The sequence below is a fragment of the Phyllobates terribilis genome, unplaced genomic scaffold (genome assembly GCF_046119375.1).
Source record: "Phyllobates terribilis strain yellow unplaced genomic scaffold, ASM4611937v1 Scaffold_19__1_contigs__length_20705806, whole genome shotgun sequence".
In the NCBI taxonomy this organism is placed as follows: domain Eukaryota; kingdom Metazoa; phylum Chordata; class Amphibia; order Anura; family Dendrobatidae; genus Phyllobates; species Phyllobates terribilis.
Window position 1 is genome coordinate 539,160 of NW_027362779.1, and position 11,157 is coordinate 550,316.

Sequence of the window (11,157 nt, forward strand, 5' to 3'; positions counted from 1 at the left end):
TATAACCAGAACCCTGGTAGGATAAACAAAAACATGAACACTTCAAATAATATTAACAATATAATTTTATTAGAACATAAAATAACAATAATTAAAATACCAGGAGCCTCAAATGTGAGGGACAAACAAATGCTGTACCCTATTCCTGAAGGAATTGAGGGTAAACTGATTAAATTTGCTGATGACACAAAGCTAGGAGGGATAGCTAATACTAGAGAAGAGAGAGAGAGGATTCAAAAAGACCTAAATAAACTGGAGCAGTGGGCAGCAACCAACAGAATGGTTTTTAACAGGGAAAAATGCAAAGTACTACATCTGGGCAATAAAAATGAAAAAAGCATATACAGAATGGGAGGAATAGAGCTAAGCAACAGTACATGTGAAAAAGACTTAGGTATACTAATAGATCATAGACTGAACATGAGTCAACAGTGTGATGCAGCAGCAAAAAAGGCAAATACAATTCTGGGATGTATTAACAGAAGCATACAGTCTAGATCACGTGAAGTCATTATCGGTCTTTACTCCTCTTTGGTCAGACCTCATCTGGAATGCTGTGTACAGTTTTGGGCACCACATTTTAAAAAAGACATAGACAAACTGGAGCAAGTTCAGAGAAGAGCGACCAGAATGGTGACTGGTCTGCAAACCATGTCCTATGAGGAACGGTTGCAGGATTTGGGAATGTTTAGCTTGCAAAAAAGAAGACTGAGAGGAGACTTAATAGCTGTCTACAAATATGTCAAGGGCTGTCACATTGTAAAGGATCATCTTTATTCTCATTTGCACAAGGAAAGACTAGAAGCAATGGGATGAAACTAAATGGGAGGAGACACAGATTAGATATTAGAAAAACCTTTTTGACAGTTAGGGTGATTAATGAGTGGAACAGGCTGCCACGAGAGGTGGTGAGTTCCCCTTCAATGGACGTCTTCAAACAGAGGCTGGACAGACATCTGTCTGAGATGATCTAGTGAATCCTGCTTTGAGCAGGGGGTTGGACCAGATGACCCAGGAGGTCCCTTCCAACTCTACCATTCTATGATTCTATGATTCTATGATATCTGCGCAGCAAGAGTAATAACCATATATTACACCATTACTGAAATAATGTGACTATACAAATGCATTGCAAAACATTTCAATCTGAATAACCGCTCATGTGGCAAAAATAGAAAGAAAGAAATGCATATGCTATTATAACGGTCACTAGACTATCACTGATGAGTTTGAGATACGCCTATAAAATGTAAAGCGGCAGTGCATATGATGATATAGAGTCGACTGTCCAGAAAAAAAGTGCAAAGTGCTTAGATAAATATAACGTATTGTTTCCAGCCTCAAAGAAACTAATGCATATAGCGGTTAATAATGTTAGTATATCTATCAGGGGAGACTGGGTACATAAAAGAGGCTGGGTACGGTCCCATAGAATAACTATAGTGTAATAGTGGCACTGTCCACAAATAGACAAAACAGCTCAACACATCATGAGAAAGAAATACCTGGTTAGAATGGCAGCTTCTAGGCAGGGTAAGCACGCGTCCCTCCACCCCGACGCGCGTTTCATCAACACTTCCTCAGGGGTCGTGCCAGGGAGGGGAACGCCAGATGTTATATAGGGAGCCTAATCCAATCATGAACCGAGCCGGAGAGAAAAAGTGTGTCACCTGACTTTCCGGTATGTGTTCTGGCTGGTATACGGCGTGAGACATTCTGTGCCCGCCCCAATACATGTGACTCTGCGGCTTCTGGCATTTGACCCGCAAGCCGGCAGTGCAGTCACGGACATGACTGCAGTGCGTACCAGCAGGGTCTAAGAGCCAGAAACAGCCAAGGTCAGGGGGAGGCGCCCATAAATGCTAGCGCTCAGCAGCCATACACTCTAACCTGATCATACATAATACTAAGGTGTGAATAGGCAGAAATTATGGGATTCTATTGTGTAGTGAACAAATATACACACTGATTAGTGATTAGAATAATGTTAAGACTTTGCAGTAAGTAATAAAAATGCCTTAAAACATTCTCTCTCTCTCATTATTCTGGCATTTGGAAAATATCAAAAATGATGGTAATCCTAATTATCCTAAAACGGGAAAGATTTATTCTGATTTCATGTCAGATATTGATAAAAACATGCAGATGTGTCTCTTTATATAGTGGATGGAAACTTCTGGTTTCATCTGTATATGTATTGATTTCATGGCTCTAATGATTTTTGGGGGAATTGCTCAAGTTTTTAATGTAAGCATCAAAAATTGTAAAAAATTTTTTACACTTTTATATTTTTTACATATTTCTATGTCGCCAACAAATTCTGCAAAGTTCAGTTTTTTTCTCATTAATAAAACTTGCATTTTTCTAATCATTTATTGTATCATAAAATATTACACACAATGCAGATTGTTCAACTTTGCCAAAATTTGACTTTTCCCATGTGTCCACCAGTCTTGACCAGTACCGGCAAAATTTTGAAGCCTTGCGGAGCTTCTTGGGGAGAGGCTTAACAGCGCCGCAGGTTTTTCCAGCTAATCCTTCACTAAAACAGGCGTGTAAAAGGCCAATCTTCATGAAATGGGACATAATCTTGTGTAACTGTCTGCCCAGAAACAATGTAGGGCTGACAATTATCTAATAGGTTTGAGGCCTTAAAGGGACTCTGTCAGCACAGAATGACTGTTCAAACCAAGCACAGGCACTCGATGCACTCTTGCTGCGGCCAAACATTTAAGTGCATCTTCTCATCTATTTCTATCCCTGTTACAAAATGGAGCGTCTGGTTGGATGCCCGACCACTGATCCATTCATTCTCAATGGAGCTGTTGGAAAAAGCAGAGCGCTCTGCAGCCCCAAAGGGCAAGAATGGAGGTCAGACTGAGCATGTGCACCGCTGCCCAATTCCAAAAGTGATAAAAGTGCCGCATTCTGCCCATCAGTGCCGCTCTAAGCTGTTGGACACCACCGATCACCTTGGATAGGTGATAAAGGGGTCGTCTGATGAAAAGAAGTTCTCTCGATTGATGCACGGAAGCATCGTTATAAAATACAGTTTTCTCTCATAAATTGTGAGATTTTAGTATTACGTTATACCAGGGATGGCCAATTTATTTTCCCGAGGAGCCCTCCACTGTTCTGGAGGGAAAAATCAACAGGCTGAAATCAATTCTGCTCAATATTAGAATTGATACATTCCGCTGACTCGCTGCTACATGTTACGATAGAGCTTATTGTATCGTCTATCCTTACTTGTAGTGACTCGCCCCCTGGGCCGTGGGGCTCTCGGAACCGGACAACAGGGCAATGCTGGGAGTAGTAGTGGCGACCCGGTCCCGTGGGTCAGGGTGGTCAGACCAAATGCTGTGGCAGTGTATTTGTAGGTTTTGAAAGTCCGACTACGCCACCTGTGGATTGCGGTCAGGGAGGACCGCCGCTGCAGGGCAGACCGCTGAGGCTGGTGTTGGGGGTGCAGCAGGGAATAGTACAACTCCCCATGGGAGGAGTGTAGCCTCAGAGCAGTGTAATAGGATGCTGGGGGTGATGGTGCAGGCGCAGCAGTAATCACACAGAGTCCAATAATGCAGTCCAGGGTCTTTTACTGCAGATCTTATCACAGACCCACCAGGAGTACAGGGAGGAATGGACCTGGGTGTCTGAGGGCATTCGGGCGAGCTCCACTGGTCAGGGTGAGTGGGTAGGCCTACCGTTCTCTCTCTGCCCTTGCTGACTATCTCCCCCTTTAGTGGTATGATAGCCCACGTCCCTGAGCTGGCCGTGTACTACGCCTGTATGGCTTGCGACTCGGGCCTTAGGTACCTATAGCTTCTCTGTGCTGTACCGGTCCCTCTGTGTGGCGGAGCTTCCAGGCTTCTTTGGCCAAGGGACCTAAAATCCCTCGCAGGTAGATGATCTGCTGCAGGACTTGCAATCCTGACAGCCTCGGATCCCAGTGTACGGTATGTAGTTCTCTCTCAGCCAGGACCGACTCTCGTCGCCTCTGTCCCTGGCTTGCTGTTCCTCCTTAGCCTCCTGGACTCCTCAGCTGCCGCTGACCTGTCCCTCTCTTCTGGGAACCCTTCTGGATGCTTCAGAAGTGGGTCCTGGTCTCCCTAACCCTGCCCTCAGTACCAGCTTTAATAGGGGCAGCCTGCCCCCCCTACTGGCCTGGGACAGGAGGTGCTGCAGGCTAATGGTCCATGACCAGAGAACCTCCCTCCTGCTCTCAGACACAGCCTTACAAGTTTGTGGCATCCAGACATGGGGTGACACATTCCCCCCTAGTAAAGTTTAGTACTCCGGGACTAACAAGAAACACGAATACCGGGTATAAATTATAACATAAACACAACAGAGAAGAAAACAACAAACAACACCACATATTGAGTTCTTTAGGTCACAGCGTGGTCTGTGACCGGGTGTCCGTTTCACCCAGTAAGGCGAAGTCTTAACCGGTGCGGGGACATGTCCAAAGCAAACCCCAAGCGTTGGCCCTGGGCGTGGCTGCAAGGCGAAGCAAACTACTTTGGACCACTCGGGGCCACGCCAGACAGGTTTTTCTTCCGTGGCCATCTTCGCAAGAGGCACCAAGTGCAACTATTTACAAGGTAGTTCGGTTATCCAAAGTTCATAACCTGTCAGTCCATATATCTAGAAAAACTGGAGAAAACACTATTAGCTACAGGTAACAAACATATTAAATATATACATGGTACGTTTAGATCTCGCACTTATATCCTCCAGCGAGCTGGTGTTTGTCCCCTAGTGCTGCTGGTTGATCTCCTTAACCCACTGTCTGGTGGTGGACCAACCTGGCTTTCCCCACTATCATTGAGGGTACAGCTACTAGCTAGGTTCATAGGTAGGGCAGGCAGCTGTCCGCAGGTTCTTTGGCTTACCACAGGCATGGCAGGCTCCCTGTCAGCAGAGGGATGACTCTCCTGGGCTGCTGGCATGGGTTCTTCTGCCTCTGGGGCTGCTTGCTCTTCTTGCTCTCCGGTAGGCTCCTGCTGGGTAGGCTGAAGGAAGTGTAGGACGGGTACCAGTATTGCGCCATTTATCTGAGTCCAGGTCCGGGGGAACTCTCCGAGAACTGTGCTGATCATCTCTTCCTTGTCCTCTGCGGATTCAAGGTCATCTTGATCTTCATTTGGACTCTGTAGTTGCTCGGGGCACCGTTTTAGGTGGTCTCTGGAAACAGTACTAGTGGTTTCTCCTCCATCCTTGGTGATCACACATACCTTCGGGTTGTCGTGGTCGGACTGCAGTACTGTGTACGGGTCTCTCTCCCACTGGTCATCAAGCTTGTGTATCCTTTTCTTACGCTTCAGGACCTGCTCACCAGGTTCCAGGGGACCAGCAGGGGCGTGTTGGTTGAAGAGCCTCTCTTGCTTTTCTCTCGCTTGAGCCAGACTCCTCTCCACACTCTCCTGTACCTTCTTGTACGGTAGCCGCCATTCCGTATCCCAGTCTGCATCTGGGGAGGTGTCCTCGGGTGTCAGGACTCCCATCTCCAGGTCTATCGGCAGCTTACCTGGTCTTGCTCGCATTAGGTAAGCCGGGGTGAAATTTGTAGCATTCACCGGGATATGGTTGTACAAATCAATCAGGTCTGGCAGCTTCTCCGACCACAGGCTGCGTTCTTCCAGGGGTAACGTCTTGAGGAGATAAATGATGATATTGTTCATTTTCTCACACAGCCCGTTAGTTTGCGGGTGGTAAGGCGTCATCCGAATCTTCCTACAGCCGTAGAGGTTGCAGAACTCCTGGAATACTTCAGCCTCAAACGCTGGACCTTGATCTGTCAAGACCTGTTCCGGATACCCATGTGGACGGCAGAAGTGTTGCTGGAAGGCTCGGGCCGCTGTTTGGGCGGTCAGGTCTTTAACAGGAACCACTACCAGGAACTGGGAGTAATGGTCCACAATTGTCAGGGCATAGACGTAGCCCGATCGGCTTGGAGCCAATTTCACATGGTCCAGAGCTACCAGCTCAAGAGGCTGCCTGGTGACGATGGGCCTCAGGGGTGTCTGCTGGCTGGTACGGTCCTTCCTTCTGAGGTGACATGGGCCGCAGTCCCTGCTCCACTTCTCTATGGCCCTTCTCATGCCGACCCAATAGAACCGCTCCCTCAGTAGGAACTCCAGTTTCTTCCACCCGAAGTGTCCCGCTCTGTCATGGTAGGCCTCCAGGACCATTGCTGCATCTCGCCTTGGGACCACTATCTGCCAGGTCAGCTCGTGCGTCCAGTGGTTGACAAGCCTTCTGCACAGCTTACCCTCGTAGAGGAATAGCCTGCTTTTCTCCTTCCATATCTGCTTGGCTTCCTCTGGAGCGTCCGGGCCAGGGCTAGCGTCTTCCTGGGTTAACATGTCTTTCACCAGGCGTATTGCAGGGTCGCTGTCTTGCGTTTCAGCCCAGCTGTGGTGGGGTAAGGGGTTGAACATGACGGTGGTTAAGTCTTTGTCTCTTACCCGATGAGAATGCTGAATGGCCCCATACCGGTGGAACGCAGGGAGCTCTATTTCCTCCAGCTCTTCCGAGTCTTCTTCTCCTTCAGGTAGGTGAGGCATTCTTGATAGGGCGTCTGCGTTGGCGTTGGTTCTGCCTGCCCGGTATTTGATTGAGAAGTCATAATTGGATAACCGGGCCATCCACCGCTGTTCTAGGGCACCTAGTCTTGCATTGTCCAGATGTGTCAACGGGTTGTTGTCCGTGTACACGGTGAACCTTGCGGAGGCCAGGTAATGCTTAAACGGCTCTGTGACGGCCCACACCACTGCCAAGAATTCTAGCTTGAAGGAGCTGTAGTTCTCCGGGTTTCTTTCAGTGGGCCTCAGCTTCCGGCTGGCATACGCGATCACCCTTTCTCTGCCCTGTTGGTTCTGTGAAAGTACGGCTCCCAGCCCCACATACTGGCATCTGTGTGGAGGATAAAATGCTGGCCATAATCGGGGTAGGCCAGGATCTCATCCCCCGTGAGGGCCATCTTCAACAGGCGGAAGGACTCCTCTTCCGGCTTGTCCCACTTCAAGGGTGGCTTGTGACTTCTGGATTTAGATTACCCTATCAGGAGGTCCTGCATAGGGGCTGCCATCTTAGTGAACCCGGGGATGAACCTTCGGTAGTAGCCTACCAACCAGAGGAATTGCCTCACTTCCTTGATGTTAGAGGGGCTTGGCCAGCTCTTGATGGCTGTAACTTTGTCGGGATCGGGGGCTACTCCCTCTGCACTCACCACGTGTCCTAGGTATTGGACCTTCGGTTTTAACAGGTGGCACTTTGAAGGCTTCACTTTCAGGCCATAGCCTGCCAGGGCTTCGAACACCTCGGCCAGGTGCTTTAGATGGTCCTCGTAAGTCTTCGAGTAGACGATCACGTCGTCCAGGTAAAGGAGGCCGTTTCGAAGTTTCGGTGCCCTAGACAGCATTCCATCAGCCTCTGGAAGGTCCCTGGTGCGTTGCAGAACCCGAAGGGCATACAGTTGAACTCGCTCAATCGCATCGGGGTGGTGAAGGCGGTCTTCTCCTTGTCAGCCTCTGCCACAGGAACCTGCCAGTACCCGCTAGTAAGGTCCAAAGTAGAGAAGAAATTAGCTGATTTTAGAGCTGCTAAAGACTCCTCTATCCTAGGTAACGGGTACGCATCTTTATGGGTGATACAATTGATTTGTCTATAGTCCACACACATTCTCATGGTACCGTCTTTCTTTTTTACCAGAACCAAGGGGGCTGCCCAGGGGCTACAGCTATCTCTAATGACCCCAGCTTCTTTCATTTCTCTCAGCATACCCTTTGCGTTCTGATAATGTGCAGGGGGTACAGTCCTGTGTCTCTCTTTTATTGGTGAATGGCTCCCCGTGGGGATATGGTGTTCTATCCCTTTTACTCTGCCGAAGTCTAGCGGGTGCTTACTAAAGATTCTCTCGTACTCCTGTACCACCCGGTAGACTCCTTGTTTTTGGTGCAGGGGAGTGGAGTCAGCACCCACATGGAGTTTCTGGCACCAGTCCTCCTTTTGTTTCTGGGAGCCATTACCCTCCGCCTGTGGAGATGGAGGCAACGGTTCCACGGCCCTGATAGCTTTGTGCTCAACAGCAAACAGTTTGGCAAGTGTAGCGTACCTGGGTAAGTGTACCTCCCTCTCCCCAATGTTGAGAATGCGAACGGGCACCCTCCCATGACGGACATCAACCACCCCCCGGGCTGTCAAAATGGTGGGCCTGCTGTCTGAGTACACGGGTTCTACCATGGCTTGGTAGTCTCTGCCTCTCAACCCGATTGCAGTCCGACACCATATCACCATTTCACTTTTGGGAGGCAAGGAAATGGGGAATGGGTCACTCATTCTTACGCTAACGATCTCACCACCAGACAGTTCTACCTGCTGCCGTCTCATCAGGGCTCTTATCTCTTTCTGGAGGACCCACCTGCTGCAAAATCATAATTACTTCTGAAAGACAGTTTTCAATTACTTTAGTACCCAAGGTTATTTTAGGGTGACTTTCACGACGGTCAATGTCCACAATGATCACTCCCTGTGCCGGCAGTTCCACCTTTCCAATCTTGATGGTCATCTCTCTGAACCCCACCTGCGACACGGGTGGGCCATTGCTGGCAATGACGCTTAAGTCATCGTCTGGATAGCGGGTTATGTCAGCGTCACTCCAGTACCGCTTGAAAAGTACGTAGGGGATGGTAGTCACTTGAGACCCGGTGTCCAGCAGTGCACTCATGGGGATACCGTCTAGCACTACGGGTAAGACTGGGCGTCCCCCCACGTACTTATCACGCCAATTAGATGGGCCTGATGACCTTATGCCTGGGGGTTGGCCCTCTGCCCCAGGTCGGACCCATTTAAAGTATAGTACCTTGCTATGTGTCCCGGCTGACTGCAACGGCGGCAAATCGGCTGTCCATCCTCAGTGTAGCGGTCGGCGGGCCTCCCTCTGAACGACGGGATCCTCCTCTGTCGACGCCACGGGACATCCTCCGGACTGGAAGCCAGCTTGATGGGAATTGACGGTTCCACCTGCAACGACTGTACAGTCCTGGTCAATGCAGCCACACTCTTTGTTAGCTCCGGGACCTGATGGTGCAGTTCTGCAGGCTGGGATGGATTTAGGGCCTGTGCATCAGCCCCCACAAGGTCTGCGGGGTAGGGCGCTGCCCCCTGGTGGTAAGTGATGGCAGGGCGCCGGGAAGCTACAGCGCCACCTGGTGCGGGTTCTCTGAGCACCCGGATGGCCCTATCCTTGAAATGCGCAAAAGTCAAATCGGGGTTCTGTAGGGACATGAGGCGCAGCCGGGTTCTGTGGGCGCTGGACAGCAGACCTTCTATGAACTGGTCAGTCAACAGTTTATCGGTGTCCTGTACGCTGCCAGGGTCAGCTATTTTGATAGCTCTCAGGGCTTCTTGCAGGTTCAAGGCATAGTCTCTGATACTATCCTGGGCCCGCTGCTTACAGCCATAGAACCGCATTTTGATTTCTGCTGAGGTACGGGTATCAAAAGTACTCCGCAGCCGGGTCAGAATGTCCTTTACTGTCCTTTTCTCCTCATCTGACCATGATTTCACTTCCCGCTGGGCTGCACCGGTGAGCTGCCCCATTAGAATGCTCACTTTCTGTTCTTCTGTCAGGGGATAAACTTTAAATAAACTGTGCAGTCTTTCCCTAAAGTCAGTCAAGGTATGGGAGTCCCCTGAGTATTGGGGCAGCCAGGCTGCTCCGGGGATGTAGGGCATAGAGAACGGCATCACTGCTGCTGCAGCCCCGCTGGTTGTAGAGGGCCCCTCCGCGTCCGTCATCTTCCTCCCCCCTAGTTAAGCGAGGCCTACCTTCCGTTGATCCTCTTCCGTAGGCCGCGGCTCCGCTGGTGCTGCTCCGGACGAGGTCCCGGTGACGTCAGCTTCGCTCTCTCTCCTTCCAGGACCTTGCGCAGCGTCGGTGCGTAGGGCGGGGCTTCAAGCCTCGCGCGCTTTGGGCGTCCACGCCCCTCTTCTTCCCGTGCGGCGTCCTGCAGATGGCGTCCGATGGCGGGAAAACGGCTGAAGATGGCGGGAAACTGCTGAAGATGGCGGGAGACGGCTGAAAATGGCGGGAAACGGCTCCGGATGGCGGCAAACCTCCTTTTAAGGTACGTGTACAGTCTTTTTCAGGCACGCAATACCCGTTCGTGGAGGGTTGGTCACAATCCTGCCGACTACGCCAAAGCTGACTCGCCCCCTGGGCCGTGGGGCTCTCGGAACCGGACAACAGGGCAATGCTGGGAGTAGTAGTGGCGACCCAGTACCGTGGCTCAAGGTGGTCAGACCAAATGCTGTGGCAGTGTATTTGTAGGTTTTGAAAGTCCGACTATGCCACCCGTGGATTGTGGTCAGGGAGGACCGCCGCTGCAAGGCAGACCGCTAAGGCTGGTGTTGGGGGTGCAGCAGGGAATAGTACAACTCCCCATGGGAGGAGTGTAGACTCAGGGCAGTGTAATAGGATGCTGGGGGTGATGGTGCAGGCGCAGCAGTAATCACACAGAGTCCAATAATGCAGTCCAGGGTCTTTTACTGCAGATCTTATCACAGACCCACCAGGAGTACAGGGAGGAATGGACCTGGGTGTCTGAGGGCATTCGGGCGAGCTCCACTGGTCAGGGTGAGTGGGTAGGCCTACCGTTCTCTCTCTGCCCTTGCTGACTATCTCCCCCTTTAGTGGTATGATAGCCCACGTCCCTGAGCTGGCCGTGTACTACGCTTGTATGACTTGCGACTCGGGCCTTAGGTACCTGTAGCTTCTCTGTGCTGTACCGGTCCCTCTGTGTGGCGGAGCTTCCAGGCTTCTTAGGCCAAGGGACCTAAAATCCCTCGCAAGTAGATGATCTGCTGCAGGACTTGCAATTCTGACAGCCTCGGATCCCAGTGTCCGGTATGTTGTTCTCTCTCAGCCAGGACCAGCTCTCGTCGCCTCTGTCCCTGGCTTGCTGTTCCTCCTTAGCCTCCTGGACTCCTCAGCTACCGCTGACCTGTCCCTCTCTTCTGGGAACCCTTCTGGATGCTTCAGAAGTGGGTCCTGGTCTCCCTAACCCTGCCCTCAGTACCAGCTTTTATAGGGGCAGCCTGCTCCCCCTACTGGCCTGGGACAGGAGGTGCTGCATGCTAATGGTCCATGAC